The sequence below is a fragment of the Triturus cristatus genome, chromosome 8 (genome assembly GCF_964204655.1).
Source record: "Triturus cristatus chromosome 8, aTriCri1.1, whole genome shotgun sequence".
Classification (NCBI taxonomy): Eukaryota; Metazoa; Chordata; class Amphibia; order Caudata; family Salamandridae; genus Triturus; species Triturus cristatus.
This window is the reverse complement of record NC_140591.1, coordinates 739994375-740013299: the sequence shown is the minus strand read 5'-3', so window position 1 is coordinate 740013299 and position 18925 is coordinate 739994375. Positions and strand designations below refer to the sequence as shown.

At 41.8% G+C, this 18925-nt stretch overlaps 6 non-coding genes across 6 annotated transcripts; all 6 read left to right on the top strand.

Moving 5' to 3' along the window:
- Positions 1-5461: 5461 nt before the first annotated feature.
- Positions 5462-5533, top strand: TRNAP-UGG (transfer RNA proline (anticodon UGG)). Its single transcript has one exon. It is a non-coding gene; the product is annotated as a tRNA-Pro (tRNA).
- A 7098-nt stretch (positions 5534-12631) lies between these two features.
- On the top strand, positions 12632-12703 carry TRNAP-UGG (transfer RNA proline (anticodon UGG)). Its single transcript has one exon. It is a non-coding gene; the product is annotated as a tRNA-Pro (tRNA).
- Positions 12704-15028: 2325 nt separating this feature from the next.
- Positions 15029-15100, top strand: TRNAP-UGG (transfer RNA proline (anticodon UGG)). The gene has a single exon. It is a non-coding gene; the product is annotated as a tRNA-Pro (tRNA).
- A 272-nt stretch (positions 15101-15372) lies between these two features.
- On the top strand, positions 15373-15445 carry TRNAV-CAC (transfer RNA valine (anticodon CAC)). Its single transcript has one exon. It is a non-coding gene; the product is annotated as a tRNA-Val (tRNA).
- Positions 15446-17426: 1981 nt separating this feature from the next.
- On the top strand, positions 17427-17498 carry TRNAP-UGG (transfer RNA proline (anticodon UGG)). The gene has a single exon. It is a non-coding gene; the product is annotated as a tRNA-Pro (tRNA).
- Positions 17499-17770: 272 nt separating this feature from the next.
- Positions 17771-17843, top strand: TRNAV-CAC (transfer RNA valine (anticodon CAC)). The gene has a single exon. It is a non-coding gene; the product is annotated as a tRNA-Val (tRNA).
- The last annotated feature ends 1082 nt before the right edge of the window (positions 17844-18925 follow it).

Here is an 18925-nt window from a genome sequence, read left to right as displayed (position 1 = left end):
AATGGCTGCATCTATAGAGAACGCTAAGAAGTGTTGGCAGCTTTTCCTCTGACCCTGGCCACTTTTACAAGCAATCCTATGATAGTCAGCAGGACCCACCCTAAAAAGGAAGGGGCATCCACTTGGACCCTTTCCACCTTTTCTGATCGAGCCTGATTGAGCACTGATTGAGCAGATAAGCACATGTAATTCTCATTTCAGAAAGGTATTGGTTAGCTTGCTGCTAGCAGCTCAGTTATGTTATGATGTTAGAGGCTATGCAAGGAATGCTTTAGTCCAGCGATATGCAGTTTTTATTGCGCCTTGCATTCAGCAGGAAGATCTTTAGCTTGAATCTGTGGCCTAGGTATTCACCTTGGTATTTCTATTGGCACAAAGTGAAGGAGTATTTGAGAGAAAATGCACAATGTGTTTCTTATGTTGTTATGAACAACTTGTTACTCTTTCTCATTAAGCTTCAGCCACTGCAGAAATATATAAATAAGGGCTGACTTCCTGTAAGACGTGTCCAAAGCTGGGACGAAATAAAAGGAGACACTTGTAAATGATAGTGCTATCGTTTGAGAAAGGGTAAGTTGAGACTGACTTTCATGCGTATTCACAGACCAAGCATCATAAAGATACCAGCATGATCTTCATTGCGGGCTTAGAGCCGGTATTGGCTTTTGAGAGGTAAGAGGATTTTGAGGGCTCGTTGGTCTAGGGGTATGATTCTCACTTTGGGAGCGAGAGGTCCCGGGTTCAAATCCCGGACGAGCCCTTTTCTTGGTACTCTTTTCAAGTTGTTTTGAAGTTTGCGTTTCAAAGCCAACATCAATTTTTTCTTTGCAGTAGTGGATAATTCTTTGCTAGAGTCTCATGCTTCAGCCCTGCCCAGTCTGAGCTAATACCAAACATCTGGTCTTGCATGGCATGTACGAGCGTTCAGCTAGGGATGTCGGGCAGGTTGCATGAATTAAATCTAAAGCCAGAGGCCCATGGAATAGCCAGTTCGGAGCAGTTTCATTACAGAAAAATCAACTGTAGGTATCTGTTTCTGTAGTGTAGTGGTCATCACGTTCGCCTCACACCCGAAAGGTCCCCGGTTCGAAACCGGGCAGAAACAGTTGTTATATTGTGTTGGCTACAATGTTGATAGGTGCCGTTTTGCCATGGAATTGTCCAAGCCCTGAAGATTATTTCATGCAATCTCGTTCCAAGAAAGGGAATTCTCTCAAAACACTAAAGTAATCGGCGTGTGGATGTATCTGTTGGTTCTCAGACCTTGCTTTCAAAAGAGCCCTGCAATCGGTTCGCTGCTCACCTAGAACAAGCATTAACATGAAGAATTGTTGGCACCAACAGGAATCTTATTTTAGTGGAGTGTTTCTGGCTTTGAGTGCAGAGGCCCTCGGCTCAATTCCAAGATGATCCTTCTCAAGGTGATGATACAAATGCATTGTCACCTTTACGTTTAATGTCAGAATCATTTATTTCCAGTTGGTGGTGTAAGAATGTTTGCAACAGTATGGCGATTTTTCCTAGCCATGCATGAATGAAAGCATATCACTCGCCTTTAGGTGTTTTTCTAATACATTGATATTTGCATCTTCCTTCCTAGCCTGCATGTTTGACTATCTTACAGGAAGCATGTAATAAGTATCACATCAGGGCCCTTCTTCTACTCAATTCACAACTGTTCTATCACAACATAGATAAGAAAGCTGCATCTGCTTTTGTTGTGTAGTGGTAATCAGGTTTACCTGACGTGTGAAAGCCCCATGCTTTGAAAGTACACAGTAACAAAGAAACCGATGACTTTTATAAAAAGGTGTCATGTGTGTCTCTTACTTTGCACAAAAAGTGCCAGAGATGACTTCATTTGCAGTCACTTGAAAAGTAGGGATTCTCCAATAAATGGTAAAGGGTTGAAACAAATCTGAAGAAATGCATGACATACCTGTGTGTGTGTGTGTACGCATGTATGTATATATAGGGAGAGAGAGAGCGTCAATATAAACAGACTTTATTTCAATCAAGCTGTCTTTTCTATCCTTCAGGAGCAGAATGTTCTGATCATCAGCGCTCCAGAATGTAGTGTTTTCTTGGCAAGCATCACATATTGTGATGTGTTAGCTAAAAGTTCCATATCCTACAGACTGATATATTCCTCTGTACTTGCACCTTGGGGATTCATCAAAACCTGGCATAATAAGCAGCTTTCTACTGCCACAGACTGGACAGCGAAACAATTTAAAATATCCCAGAAAAAGAAAATAAGCATGCTTAATCAGAGCTTTCTGGACAGGAAGGACATTTGCGCAAGTGAGGAATAAGCACTGCTTTTGTTAATTTGCATAGGCAGAATAGAGACTTCTGGGAAAAGGCCGAAATTACAGACACAGAAAATGGCTGCATCTATAGAGAACGCTAAGAAGTGTTGGCAGCTTTTCCTCTGACCCTGGCCACTTTTACAAGCAATCCTATGATAGTCAGCAGGACCCACCCTAAAAAGGAAGGGGCATCCACTTGGACCCTTTCCACCTTTTCTGATCGAGCCTGATTGAGCACTGATTGAGCAGATAAGCACATGTAATTCTCATTTCAGAAAGGTATTGGTTAGCTTGCTGCTAGCAGCTCAGTTATGTTATGATGTTAGAGGCTATGCAAGGAATGCTTTAGTCCAGCGATATGCAGTTTTTATTGCGCCTTGCATTCAGCAGGAAGATCTTTAGCTTGAATCTGTGGCCTAGGTATTCACCTTGGTATTTCTATTGGCACAAAGTGAAGGAGTATTTGAGAGAAAATGCACAATGTGTTTCTTATGTTGTTATGAACAACTTGTTACTCTGTCTCATTAAGCTTCAGCCACTGCAGAAATATATAAATAAGGGCTGACTTCCTGTAAGACGTGTCCAAAGCTGGGACGAAATAAAAGGAGACACTTGTAAATGATAGTGCTATCGTTTGAGAAAGGGTAAGTTGAGACTGACTTTCATGCGTATTCACAGACCAAGCATCATAAAGATACCAGCATGATCTTCATTGCGGGCTTAGAGCCGGTATTGGCTTTTGAGAGGTAAGAGGATTTTGAGGGCTCGTTGGTCTAGGGGTATGATTCTCGCTTTGGGTGCGAGAGGTCCCGGGTTCAAATCCCGGATGAGCCCTTTTCTTGGTACTCTTTTCAAGTTGTTTTGAAGTTTGCGTTTCAAAGCCAACATCAATTTTTTCTTTGCAGTAGTGGATAATTCTTTGCTAGAGTCTCATGCTTCAGCCCTGCCCAGTCTGAGCTAATACCAAACATCTGGTCTTGCATGGCATGTACGAGCGTTCAGCTAGGGATGTCGGGCAGGTTGCATGAAAGAAATCTAAAGCCAGGGGCCCATGGAATAGCCAGTTCGGAGCAGTTTCATTACAGAAAAATCAACTGTAGGTATCTGTTTCTGTAGTGTAGTGGTTATCACGTTCGACTCACACGCGAAAGGTCCCCGGTTCGAAACCGGGCAGAAACAGTTGTTATATTGTGTTGGCTACTATGTTGATAGGTGCCGTTTTGCCATGGAATTGTCCAAGCCCTGAAGATTATTTCATGCAATCTCGTTCCAAGAAAGGGAATTCTCTCAAAACACTAAAGTAATCGGCGTGTGGATGTATCTGTTGGTTCTCAGACCTTGCTTTCAAAAGAGCCCAGCAATCGGTTCGCTGCTCACCTAGAACAAGCATTAACATGAAGAATTGTTGGCACCAACAGGAATCTTATTTTAGTGGAGTGTTTCTGGCTTTGAGTGCAGAGGCCCTCGGCTCAATTCCAAGATGATCCTTCTCAAGGTGATGATACAAATGCATTGTCACCTTTACGTTTAATGTCAGAATCATTTATTTCCAGTTGGTGGTGTAAGAATGTTTGCAACAGTATGGCGATTTTTCCTAGCCATGCATGAATGAAAGCATATCACTCGCCTTTAGGTGTTTTTCTAATACATTGATATTTGCATCTTCCTTCCTAGCCTGCATGTTTGACTATCTTACAGGAAGCATGTAATAAGTATCACATCAGGGCCCTTCTTCTACTCAAATCACAACTGTTCTATCACGACATAGATAAGAAAGCTGCATCTGCTTTTGTTGTGTAGTGGTAATCAGGTTTACCTGACGTGTGAAAGCCCCATGCTTTGAAATTACACAGTAACAAAGAAACCGATGACTTTTATAAAAAAGGTGTCATGTGTGTATCTTACTTTGCACAAAAAGTGCCAGAGATGACTTCATTTGCAGTCACTTGAAAAGTAGGGATTCTCCAATAAATGGTAAATGGTTGAAACAAATCTGAAGAAATGCATGACATACCTGTGTGTGTGTGTATACGCATGTATGTATATATAGGGAGAGAGAGAGCGTCAATATAAACAGACTTTATTTCAATCAAGCTGTCTTTTCTATCCTTCAGGAGCAGAATGTTCTGATCATCAGCGCTCCAGAATGTAGTGTTTTCTTGGCAAGCATCACATATTGTGATGTGTTAGCTAAAAGTTCCATATCCTACAGACTGATATATTCCTCTGTACCTGCACCTTGGGGATTCATCAAAACCTGGCATCATAAGCAGCTTTCTACTGCCACAGACTGGACAGCGAAACAATTTAAAATATCCCAGAAAAAGAAAATAAGCATGCTTAATCAGAGCTTTCTGGACAGGAAGGACATTTGAGCAAGTGAGGAATAAGCACTGCTTTTGTTAATTTGCATAGGCAGAATAGAGACTTCTGGGAAAAGGCCGAAATTACAGACACAGAAAATGGCTGCATCTATAGAGAACGCTAAGAAGTGTTGGCAGCTTTTCCTCTGACCCTGGCCACTTTTACAAGCAATCCTATGATAGTCAGCAGGACCCACCCTAAAAAGGAAGGGGCATCCACTTGGACCCTTTCCACCTTTTCTGATCGAGCCTGATTGAGCACTGATTGAGCAGATAAGCACATGTAATTCTCATTTCAGAAAGGTATTGGTTAGCTTGCTGCTAGCAGCTCAGTTATGTTATGATGTTAGAGGCTATGCAAGGAATGCTTTAGTCCAGCGATATGCAGTTTTTATTGCGCCTTGCATTCAGCAGGAAGATCTTTAGCTTGAATCTGTGGCCTAGGTATTCACCTTGGTATTTCTATTGGCACAAAGTGAAGGAGTATTTGAGAGAAAATGCACAATGTGTTTCTTATGTTGTTATGAACAACTTGTTACTCTTTCTCATTAAGCTTCAGCCACTGCAGAAATATATAAATAAGGGCTGACTTCCTGTAAGACGTGTCCAAAGCTGGGACGAAATAAAAGGAGACACTTGTAAATGATAGTGCTATCGTTTGAGAAAGGGTAAGTTGAGACTGACTTTCATGCGTATTCACAGACCAAGCATCATAAAGATACCAGCATGATCTTCATTGCGGGCTTAGAGCCGGTATTGGCTTTTGAGAGGTAAGAGGATTTTGAGGGCTCGTTGGTCTAGGGGTATGATTCTCGCTTTGGGTGCGAGAGGTCCCGGGTTCAAATCCCGGACGAGCCCTTTTCTTGGTACTCTTTTCAAGTTGTTTTGAAGTTTGCGTTTCAAAGCCAACATCAATTTTTTCTTTGCAGTAGTGGATAATTCTTTGCTAGAGTCTCATGCTTCAGCCCTGCCCAGTCTGAGCTAATACCAAACATCTGGTCTTGCATGGCATGTACGAGCGTTCAGCTAGGGATGTCGGGCAGGTTGCATGAAAGAAATCTAAAGCCAGAGGCCCATGGAATAGCCAGTTCGGAGCAGTTTCATTACAGAAAAATCAACTGTAGGTATCTGTTTCTGTAGTGTAGTGGTTATCATGTTTGCCTCACACGCGAAAGGTCCTCGGTTCGAAACCGGGCAGAAACAGTTGTTATATTGTGTTGGCTACAATGTTGATAGGTGCTGTTTTGCCATGGAATTGTCCAAGCCCTGAAGATTATTTCATGCAATCTCGTTCCAAGAAAGGGAATTCTCTCAAAACACTAAAGTAATCGGCGTGTGGATGTATCTGTTGGTTCTCAGACCTTGCTTTCAAAAGAGCCCAGCAATCGGTTCGCTGCTCACCTAGAACAAGCATTAACATGAAGAATTGTTGGCACCAACAGGAATCTTATTTTAGTGGAGTGTTTCTGGCTTTGAGTGCAGAGGCCCTCGGCTCAATTCCAAGATGATCCTTCTCAAGGTGATGATACAAATGCATTGTCACCTTTACGTTTAATGTCAGAATCATTTATTTCCAGTTGGTGGTGTAAGAATGTTTGCAACAGTATGGCGATTTTTCCTAGCCATGCATGAATGAAAGCATATCACTCGCCTTTAGGTGTTTTTCTAATACATTGATATTTGCATCTTCCTTCCTAGCCTGCATGTTTGACTATCTTACAGGAAGCATGTAATAAGTATCACATCAGGGCCCTTCTTCTACTCAAATCACAACTGTTCTATCACGACATAGATAAGAAAGCTGCATCTGCTTTTGTTGTGTAGTGGTAATCAGGTTTACCTGACGTGTGAAAGCCCCATGCTTTGAAATTACACAGTAACAAAGAAACCGGTGACTTTTATAAAAAGGTGTCATGTGTGTATCTTACTTTGCACAAAAAGTGCCAGAGATGACTTCATTTGCAGTCACTTGAAAAGTAGGGATTCTCCAATAAATGGTAAATGGTTGAAACAAATCTGAAGAAATGCATGACATACCTGTGTGTGTGTGTATACGCATGTATGTATATATAGGGAGAGAGAGAGTGTCAATATAAACAGACTTTATTTCAATCAAGCTGTCTTTTCTATCCTTCAGGAGCAGAATGTTCTGATCATCAGCGCTCCAGAATGTAGTGTTTTCTTGGCAAGCATCACATATTGTGATGTGTTAGCTAAAAGTTCCATATCCTACAGACTGATATATTCCTCTGTACTTGCACCTTGGGGATTCATCAAAACCTGGCATCATAAGCAGCTTTCTACTGCCACAGACTGGACAGCGAAACAATTTAAAATATCTCAGAAAAAGAAAATAAGCATGCTTAATCAGAGCTTTCTGGACAGGAAGGACATTTGAGCAAGTGAGGAATAAGCACTGCTTTTGTTAATTTGCATAGGCAGAATAGAGACTTCTGGGAAAAGGCGGAAATTACAGACACAGAAAATGGCTGCATCTATAGAGAACGCTAAGAAGTGTTGGCAGCTTTTCCTCTGACCCTGGCCACTTTTACAAGCAATCCTATGATAGTCAGCAGGACCCACCCTAAAAAGGAAGGGGCATCCACTTGGACCCTTTCCACCTTTTCTAAGTCTCGCCTGATCGAGCCTAATTGAGCACTGATTGAGCAGATAAGCACATGTAATTCTCATTTCAGAAAGGTATTGGTTAGCTTGCTGCTAGCAGCTCAGCTCAGTTATGTTATGATGTTAGAGGCTATGCAAGGAATGCTTTAGTCCAGCGATATGCAGTTTTTATTGCGCCTTGCATTCAGCAGGAAGATCTTTAGCTTGAATCTGTGGCCTAGGTATTCACCTATTGGCACAAAGTGAAGGAGTATTTGAGAGAAAATGCACAATGTGTTTCTTATGTTGTTATGAACAACTTGTTACTCTTTCTCATTAAGCTTCAGCCACTGCAGAAATATATAAATAAGGGCTGACTTCCTGTAAGACGTGTCCAAAGCTGGGACGAAATAAAAGGAGACACTTGTAAATGATAGTGCTATCGTTTGAGAAAGGGTAAGTTGAGACTGACTTTCATGCGTATTCACAGACCAAGCATCATAAAGATACCAGCATGATCTTCATTGCGGGCTTAGAGCCGGTATTGGCTTTTGAGAGGTAAGAGAATTTTGAGGGCTCGTTGGTCTAGGGGTATGATTCTCGCTTTGGGTGCGAGAGGTCCCGGGTTTAAATCCCGGACGAGCCCTTTTCTTGGTACTCTTTGCAAGTTGTTTTGAAGTTTGCGTTTCAAAGCCAACATCAATTTTTTCTTTGCAGTAGTGGATAATTCTTTGCTAGAGTCTCATGCTTCAGCCCTGCCCAGTCTGAGCTAATACCAAACATCTGGTCTTGCATGGCATGTACGAGCGTTCAGCTAGGGATGTCGGGCAGGTTGCATGAATTAAATCTAAAGCCAGAGGCCCATGGAATAGCCAGTTCGGAGCAGTTTCATTACAGAAAAATCAACTGTAGGTATCTGTTTCTGTAGTGTAGTGGTTATCACGTTCGCCTCACACGCGAAAGGTCTCCGGTTCGAAACCGGGCAGAAACAGTTGTTATATTGTGTTGGCTACAATGTTGATAGGTGCCGTTTTGCCATGGAATTGTCCAAGCCCTGAAGATTATTTCATGCAATCTCGTTCCAAGAAAGGGAATTCTCTCAAAACACTAAAGTAATCGGCGTGTGGATGTATCTGTTGGTTCTCAGACCTTGCTTTCAAAAGAGCCCTGCAATCGGTTCGCTGCTCACCTAGAACAAGCATTAACATGAAGAATTGTTGGCACCAACAGGAATCTTATTTTAGTGGAGTGTTTCTGGCTTTGAGTGCAGAGGCCCTCGGCTCAATTCCAAGATGATCCTTCTCAAGGTGATGATACAAATGCATTGTCACCTTTACGTTTAATGTCAGAATCATTTATTTCCAGTTGGTGGTGTAAGAATGTTTGCAACAGTATGGCGATTTTTCCTAGCCATGCATGAATGAAAGCATATCACTCGCCTTTAGGTGTTTTTCTAATACATTGATATTTGCATCTTCCTTCCTAGCCTGCATGTTTGACTATCTTACAGGAAGCATGTAATAAGTATCACATCAGGGCCCTTCTTCTACTCAATTCACAACTGTTCTATCACGACATAGATAAGAAAGCTGCATCTGCTTTTGTTGTGTAGTGGTAATCAGGTTTACCTGACGTGTGAAAGCCCCATGCTTTGAAAGTACACAGTAACAAAGAAACCGATGATTTTTATAAAAAGGTGTCATGTGTGTCTCTTACTTTGCACAAAAAGTGCCAGAGATGACTTCATTTGCAGTCACTTGAAAAGTAGGGATTCTCCAATAAATGGTAAAGGGTTGAAACAAATCTGAAGAAATGCATGACATACCTGTGTGTGTGTGTGTACGCATGTATGTATATATAGGGAGAGAGAGAGCGTCAATATAAACAGACTTTATTTCAATCAAGCTGTCTTTTCTATCCTTCAGGAGCAGAATGTTCTGATCATCAGCGCTCCAGAATGTAGTGTTTTCTTGGCAAGCATCACATATTGTGATGTGTTAGCTAAATGTTCCATATCCCACTGACTGATATATTCCTCTGTACTTGTACCTTGGGGATTCATCAAAACCTGGCATCATAAGCAGCTTTCTACTGCCACAGACTGGACAGCGAAACAATTTAAAATATCCCAGAAAAAGAAAATAAGCATGCTTAATCAGAGCTTTCTGGACAGGAAGGACATTTGAGCAAGTGAGGAATAAGCACTGCTTTTGTTAATTTGCATAGGCAGAATAGAGACTTCTGGGAAAAGGACGAAATTACAGACACAGAAAATGGCTGCATCTATAGAGAACGCTAAGAAGTGTTGGCAGCTTTTCCTCTGACCCTGGCCACTTTTACAAGCAATCCTATGATAGTCAGCAGGACCCACCCTAAAAAGGAAGGGGCATCCACTTGGACCCTTTCCACCTTTTCTAAGTCTCGCCTGATCGAGCCTAATTGAGCACTGATTGAGCAGATAAGCACATGTAATTCTCATTTCAGAAAGGTATTGGTTAGCTTGCTGCTAGCAGCTCAGCTCAGTTATGTTATGATGTTAGAGGCTATGCAAGGAATGCTTTAGTCCAGCGATATGCAGTTTTTATTGCGCCTTGCATTCAGCAGGAAGATCTTTAGCTTGAATCTGTGGCCTAGGTATTCACCTATTGGCACAAAGTGAAGGAGTATTTGAGAGAAAATGCACAATGTGTTTCTTATGTTGTTATGAACAACTTGTTACTCTTTCTCATTAAGCTTCAGCCACTGCAGAAATATATAAATAAGGGCTGACTTCCTGTAAGACGTGTCCAAAGCTGGGACGAAATAAAAGGAGACACTTGTAAATGATAGTGCTATCGTTTGAGAAAGGGTAAGTTGAGACTGACTTTCATGCGTATTCACAGACCAAGCATCATAAAGATACCAGCATGATCTTCATTGCGGGCTTAGAGCCGGTATTGGCTTTTGAGAGGTAAGAGAATTTTGAGGGCTCGTTGGTCTAGGGGTATGATTCTCGCTTTGGGTGCGAGAGGTCCCGGGTTTAAATCCCGGACGAGCCCTTTTCTTGGTACTCTTTGCAAGTTGTTTTGAAGTTTGCGTTTCAAAGCCAACATCAATTTTTTCTTTGCAGTAGTGGATAATTCTTTGCTAGAGTCTCATGCTTCAGCCCTGCCCAGTCTGAGCTAATACCAAACATCTGGTCTTGCATGGCATGTACGAGCGTTCAGCTAGGGATGTCGGGCAGGTTGCATGAATTAAATCTAAAGCCAGAGGCCCATGGAATAGCCAGTTCGGAGCAGTTTCATTACAGAAAAATCAACTGTAGGTATCTGTTTCTGTAGTGTAGTGGTTATCACGTTCGCCTCACACGCGAAAGGTCTCCGGTTCGAAACCGGGCAGAAACAGTTGTTATATTGTGTTGGCTACAATGTTGATAGGTGCCGTTTTGCCATGGAATTGTCCAAGCCCTGAAGATTATTTCATGCAATCTCGTTCCAAGAAAGGGAATTCTCTCAAAACACTAAAGTAATCGGCGTGTGGATGTATCTGTTGGTTCTCAGACCTTGCTTTCAAAAGAGCCCTGCAATCGGTTCGCTGCTCACCTAGAACAAGCATTAACATGAAGAATTGTTGGCACCAACAGGAATCTTATTTTAGTGGAGTGTTTCTGGCTTTGAGTGCAGAGGCCCTCGGCTCAATTCCAAGATGATCCTTCTCAAGGTGATGATACAAATGCATTGTCACCTTTACGTTTAATGTCAGAATCATTTATTTCCAGTTGGTGGTGTAAGAATGTTTGCAACAGTATGGCGATTTTTCCTAGCCATGCATGAATGAAAGCATATCACTCGCCTTTAGGTGTTTTTCTAATACATTGATATTTGCATCTTCCTTCCTAGCCTGCATGTTTGACTATCTTACAGGAAGCATGTAATAAGTATCACATCAGGGCCCTTCTTCTACTCAATTCACAACTGTTCTATCACGACATAGATAAGAAAGCTGCATCTGCTTTTGTTGTGTAGTGGTAATCAGGTTTACCTGACGTGTGAAAGCCCCATGCTTTGAAAGTACACAGTAACAAAGAAACCGATGATTTTTATAAAAAGGTGTCATGTGTGTCTCTTACTTTGCACAAAAAGTGCCAGAGATGACTTCATTTGCAGTCACTTGAAAAGTAGGGATTCTCCAATAAATGGTAAAGGGTTGAAACAAATCTGAAGAAATGCATGACATACCTGTGTGTGTGTGTGTACGCATGTATGTATATATAGGGAGAGAGAGAGCATCAATATAAACAGACTTTATTTCAATCAAGCTGTCTTTTCTATCCTTCAGGAGCAGAATGTTCTGATCATCAGCGCTCCAGAATGTAGTGTTTTCTTGGCAAGCATCACATATTGTGATGTGTTAGCTAAATGTTCCATATCCCACTGACTGATATATTCCTCTGTACTTGTACCTTGGGGATTCATCAAAACCTGGCATCATAAGCAGCTTTCTACTGCCACAGACTGGACAGCGAAACAATTTAAAATATCCCAGAAAAAGAAAATAAGCATGCTTAATCAGAGCTTTCTGGACAGGAAGGACATTTGAGCAAGTGAGGAATAAGCACTGCTTTTGTTAATTTGCATAGGCAGAATAGAGACTTCTGGGAAAAGGACGAAATTACAGACACAGAAAATGGCTGCATCTATAGAGAACGCTAAGAAGTGTTGGCAGCTTTTCCTCTGACCCTGGCCACTTTTACAAGCAATCCTATGATAGTCAGCAGGACCCACCCTAAAAAGGAAGGGGCATCCACTTGGACCCTTTCCACCTTTTCTGATCGAGCCTGATTGAGCACTGATTGAGCAGATAAGCACATGTAATTCTCATTTCAGAAAGGTATTGGTTAGCTTGCTGCTAGCAGCTCAGTTATGTTATGATGTTAGAGGCTATGCAAGGAATGCTTTAGTCCAGCGATATGCAGTTTTTATTGCGCCTTGCATTCAGCAGGAAGATCTTTAGCTTGAATCTGTGGCCTAGGTATTCACCTTGGTATTTCTATTGGCACAAAGTGAAGGAGTATTTGAGAGAAAATGCACAATGTGTTTCTTATGTTGTTATGAACAACTTGTTACTCTTTCTCATTAAGCTTCAGCCACTGCAGAAATATATAAATAAGGGCTGACTTCCTGTAAGACGTGTCCAAAGCTGGGACGAAATAAAAGGAGACACTTGTAAATGATAGTGCTATCGTTTGAGAAAGGGTAAGTTGAGACTGACTTTAATGCGTATTCACAGACCAAGCATCATAAAGATACCAGCATGATCTTCATTGCGGGCTTAGAGCCGGTATTGGCTTTTGAGAGGTAAGAGGATTTTGAGGGCTCGTTGGTCTAGGGGTATGATTCTCGCTTTGGGTGCGAGAGGTCCCGGGTTCAAATCCCGGACGAGCCCTTTTCTTGGTACTCTTTTCAAGTTGTTTTGAAGTTTGCGTTTCAAAGCCAACATCAATTTTTTCTTTGCAGTAGTGGATAATTCTTTGCTAGAGTCTCATGCTTCAGCCCTGCCCAGTCTGAGCTAATACCAAACATCTGGTCTTGCATGGCATGTACGAGCGTTCAGCTAGGGATGTCGGGCAGGTTGCATGAAAGAAATCTAAAGCCAGAGGCCCATGGAATAGCCAGTTCGGAGCAGTTTCATTACAGAAAAATCAACTGTAGGTATCTGTTTCTGTAGTGTAGTGGTTATTATGTTCGCCTCACACGCGAAAGGTCCTCGGTTCGAAACCGGGCAGAAACAGTTGTTATATTGTGTTGGCTACAATGTTGATAGGTGCCGTTTTGCCATGGAATTGTCCAAGCCCTGAAGATTATTTCATGCAATCTCGTTCCAAGAAAGGGAATTCTCTCAAAACACTAAAGTAATCGGCGTGTGGATGTATCTGTTGGTTCTCAGACCTTGCTTTCAAAAGAGCCCAGCAATCGGTTCGCTGCTCACCTAGAACAAGCATTAACATGAAGAATTGTTGGCACCAACAGGAATCTTATTTTAGTGGAGTGTTTCTGGCTTTGAGTGCAGAGGCCCTCGGCTCAATTCCAAGATGATCCTTCTCAAGGTGATGATACAAATGCATTGTCACTTTTACGTTTAATGTCAGAATCATTTATTTCCAGTTGGTGGTGTAAGAATGTTTGCAACAGTATGGCGATTTTTCCTAGCCATGCATGAATGAAAGCATATCACTCGCCTTTAGGTGTTTTTCTAATACATTGATATTTGCATCTTCCTTCCTAGCCTGCATGTTTGACTATCTTACAGGCTGCATGTAATAAGTATCACATCAGGGCCCTTCTTCTACTCAAATCACAACTGTTCTATCACGACATAGATAAGAAAGCTGCATCTGCTTTTGTTGTGTAGTGGTAATCAGGTTTACCTGACGTGTGAAAGCCCCATGCTTTGAAAGTACACAGTAACAAAGAAACCGATGACTTTTATAAAAAGGTGCCATGTGTGTCTCTTACTTTGCACAACAAGGGCCAGAGATGACTTCATTTGCAGTCACTTGAAAAGTAGGGATTCTCCAATAAATGGTAAATGGTTGAAACAAATCTGAAGAAATGCATGACATACCTGTGTGTGTGTGTGTACGCATGTATGTATATATAGGGAGAGAGAGAGCGTCAATATAAACAGACTTTATTTCAATCAAGCTGTCTTTTCTATCCTTCAGGAGCAGAATGTTCTGATCATCAGCGCTCCAGAATGTAGTGTTTTCTTGGCAAGCATCACATATTGTGATGTGTTAGCTAAAAGTTCCATATCCTACAGACTGATATATTCCTCTGTACTTGCACCTTGGGGATTCATCAAAACCTGGCATCATAAGCAGCTTTCTACTGCCACAGACTGGACAGCGAAACAATTTAAAATATCCCAGAAAAAGAAAATAAGCATGCTTAATCAGAGCTTTCTGGACAGGAAGGACATTTGAGCAAGTGAGGAATAAGCACTGCTTTTGTTAATTTGCTTAGGCAGAATAGAGACTTCTGGGAAAAGGCCGAAATTACAGACACAGAAAATGGCTGCATCTATAGAGAACGCTAAGAAGTGTTGGCAGCTTTTCCTCTGACCCTGGCCACTTTTACAAGCAATCCTATGATAGTCAGCAGGACCCACCCTAAAAAGGAAGGGGCATCCACTTGGACCCTTTCCACCTTTTCTAAGTCTCGCCTGATCGAGCCTGATCGAGCACTGATTGAGCAGATAAGCACATGTAATTCTCATTTCAGAAAGGTATTGGTTAGCTTGCTGCTAGCAGCTCAGTTATGTTATGATGTTAGAGGCTATGCAAGGAATGCTTTAGTCCAGCGATATGCAGTTTTTATTGCGCCTTGCATTCAGCAGGAAGATCTTTAGCTTGAATCTGTGGCCTAGGTATTCACCTTGGTATTTCTATTGGCACAAAGTGAAGGAGTATTTGAGAGAAAATGCACAATGTGTTTCTTATGTTGTTATGAACAACTTGTTACTCTTTCTCATTAAGCTTCAGCCACTGCAGAAATATATAAATAAGGGCTGACTTCCTGTAAGACGTGTCCAAAGCTGGGACGAAATAAAAGGAGACACTTGTAAATGATAGTGCTATCGTTTGAGAAAGGGTAAGTTGAGACTGACTTTCATGCGTATTCACAGACCAAGCATCATAAAGATACCAGCATGATCTTCATTGCGGGCTTAGAGCCGGTATTGGCTTTTGAGAGGTAAGAGGATTTTGAGGGCTCGTTGGTCTAGGGGTATGATTCTCGCTTTGGGTGCGAGAGGTCCCGGGTTCAAATCCCGGACGAGCCCTTTTCTTGGTACTCTTTTCAAGTTGTTTTGAAGTTTGCGTTTCAAAGCCAACATCAATTTTTTCTTTGCAGTAGTGGATAATTCTTTGCTAGAGTCTCATGCTTCAGCCCTGCCCAGTCTGAGCTAATACCAAACATCCGGTCTTGCATGGCATGTACGAGCGTTCAGCTAGGGATGTCGGGCAGGTTGCATGAATTAAATCTAAAGCCAGAGGCCCATGGAATAGCCAGTTCGGAGCAGTTTCATTACAGAAAAATCAACTGTAGGTATCTGTTTCTGTAGTGTAGTGGTTATCACGTTCGCCTCACACGCGAAAGGTCCCCGGTTCGAAACCGGGCAGAAACAGTTGTTATATTGTGTTGGCTACAATGTTGATAGGTGCCGTTTTGCCATGGAATTGTCCAAGCCCTGAAGATTATTTCATGCAATCTCGTTCCAAGAAAGGGAATTCTCTCAAAACACTAAAGTAATCGGCGTGTGGATGTATCTGTTGGTTCTCAGACCTTGCTTTCAAAAGAGCCCTGCAATCGGTTCGCTGCTCACCTAGAACAAGCATTAACATGAAGAATTGTTGGCACCAACAGGAATCCTATTTTAGTGGAGTGTTTCTGGCTTTGAGTGCAGAGGCCCTCGGCTCAATTCCAAGATGATCCTTCTCAAGGTGATGATACAAATGCATTGTCACCTTTACGTTTAATGTCAGAATCATTTATTTCCAGTTGGTGGTGTAAGAATGTTTGCAACAGTATGGCGATTTTTCCTAGCCATGCATGAATGAAAGCATATCACTCGCCTTTAGGTGTTTTTCTAATACATTGATATTTGCATCTTCCTTCCTAGCCTGCATGTTTGACTATCTTACAGGAAGCATGTAATAAGTATCACATCAGGGCCCTTCTTCTACTCAATTCACAACTGTTCTATCACGACATAGATAAGAAAGCTGCATCTGCTTTTGTTGTGTAGTGGTAATCAGGTTTACCTGACGTGTGAAAGCCCCATGCTTTGAAAGTACACAGTAACAAAGAAACCGATGACTTTTATAAAAAGGTGCCATGTGTGTCTCTTACTTTGCACAAAAAGTGCCAGAGATGACTTCATTTGCAGTCACTTGAAAAGTAGGGATTCTCCAATAAATGGTAAATGGTTGAAACAAATCTGAAGAAATGCATGACATACCTGTGTGTGTGTGTGTACGCATGTATGTATATATAGGGAGAGAGAGAGCGTCAATATAAACAGACTTTATTTCAATCAAGCTGTCTTTTCTATCCTTCAGGAGCAGAATGTTCTGATCATCAGCGCTCCAGAATGTAGTGTTTTCTTGGCAAGCATCACATATTGTGATGTGTTAGCTAAAAGTTCCATATCCTACAGACTGATATATTCCTCTGTACTTGCACCTTGGGGATTCATCAAAACCTGGCATAATAAGCAGCTTTCTACTGCTCACAGACTGGACAGCGAAACAATTTAAAATATCCCAGAAAAAGAAAATAAGCATGCTTAATCAGAGCTTTCTGGACAGGAAGGACATTTGAGCAAGTGAGGAATAAGCACTGCTTTTGTTAATTTGCATAGGCAGAATAGAGACTTCTGGGAAAAGGCCGAAATTACAGACACAGAAAATAACTGCATCTATAGAGAACGCTAAGAAGTGTTGGCAGCTTTTCCTCTGACCCTGGCCACTTTTACAAGCAATCCTATGATAGTCAGCAGGACCCACCCTAAAAAGGAAGGGGCATCCACTTGGACCCTTTCCACCTTTTCTAAGTCTCGCCTGATCGAGCTTGATCGAGCACTGATTGAGCAGATAAGCACATGTAATTCTCATTTCAGAAAGGTATTGGTTAGCTTGCTGCTAGCAGCTCAGTTATGTTATGATGTTAGAGGCTATGCAAGGAATGCTTTAGTCCAGCGATATGCAATTTTTATTGCGCCTTGCATTCAGCAGGAAGATCTTTAGCTTGAATCTGTGGCCTAGGTATTCACCTTGGTATTTCTATTGGCACAAAGTGAAGGAGTATTTGAGAGAAAATGCACAATGTGTTTCTTATGTTGTTATGAACAACTTGTTACTCTTTCTCATTAAGCTTCAGCCACTGCAGAAATATATAAATAAGGGCTGACTTCCTGTAAGACGTGTCCAAAGCTGGGACGAAATAAAAGGAGACACTTGTAAATGATAGTGCTATCGTTTGAGAAAGGGTAAGTTGAGACTGACTTTCATGCGTATTCACAGACCAAGCATCATAAAGATACCAGCATGATCTTCATTGCGGGCTTAGAGCCGGCATTGGCTTTTGAGAGGTAAGAGGATTTTGAGGGCTCGTTGGTCTAGGGGTATGATTCTCGCTTTGGGTGCGAGAGGTCCCGGGTTCAAATCCCGGACGAGCCCTTTTCTTGGTACTCTTTTCAAGTTGTTTTGAAGTTTGCGTTTCAAAGCCAACATCAATTTTTTCTTTGCAGTAGTGGATAATTCTTTGCTAGAGTCTCATGCTTCAGCCCTGCCCAGTCTGAGCTAATACCAAACATCCGGTCTTGCATGGCATGTACGAGCGTTCAGCTAGGGATGTCGGGCAGGTTGCATGAATTAAATCTAAAGCCAGAGGCCCATGGAATAGCCAGTTCGGAGCAGTTTCATTACAGAAAAATCAACTGTAGGTATCTGTTTCTGTAGTGTAGTGGTTATCACGTTCGCCTCACACGCGAAAGGTCCCCGGTTCGAAACCGGGCAGAAACAGTTGTTATATTGTGTTGGCTACAATGTTGATAAGTGCCGTTTTGCCATGGAATTGTCCAAGCCCTGAAGATTATTTCATGCAATCTCGTTCCAAGAAAGGGAATTCTCTCAAAACACTAAAGTAATCGGCGTGTGGATGTATCTGTTGGTTCTCAGACCTTGCTTTCAAAAGAGCCCTGCAATCGGTTCGCTGCTCACCTAGAACAAGCATTAACATGAAGAATTGTTGGCACCAACAGGAATCCTATTTTAGTGGAGTGTTTCTGGCTTTGAGTGCAGAGGCCCTCGGCTCAATTCCAAGATGATCCTTCTCAAGGTGATGATACAAATGCATTGTCACCTTTACGTTTAATGTCAGAATCATTTATTTCCAGTTGGTGGTGTAAGAATGTTTGCAACAGTATGGCGATTTTTCCTAGCCATGCATGAATGAAAGCATATCACTCGCCTTTAGGTGTTTTTCTAATACATTGATATTTGCATCTTCCTTCCTAGCCTGCATGTTTGACTATCTTACAGGAAGCATGTAATAAGTATCACATCAGGGCCCTTCTTCTACTCAATTCACAACTGTTCTATCAAGACATAGATAAGAAAGCTGCATCTGCTTTTGTTGTGTAGTGGTAATCAGGTTTACCTGACGTGTGAAAGCCCCATGCTTTGAAAGTACACAGTAACAAAGAAACCGATGACTTTTATAAAAAGGTGCCATGTGTGTCTCTTACTTTGCACAAAAAGTGCCAGAGATGACTTCATTTGCAGTCACTTGAAAAGTAGGGATTCTCCAATAAATGGTAAATGGTTGAAACAAATCTGAAGAAATGCATGACATACCTGTGTGTGTGTGTGTACGCATGTATGTATATATAGGGAGAGAGAGAGCGTCAATATAAACAGACTTTATTTCAATCAAGCTGTCTTTTCTATCCTTCAGGAGCAGAATGTTCTGATCATCAGCGCTCCAGAATGTAGTGTTTTCTTGGCAAGCATCACATATTGTGATGTGTTAGCTAAAAGTTCCATATCCTACAGACTGATATATTCCTCTGTACTTGCACCTTGGGGATTCATCAAAACCTGGC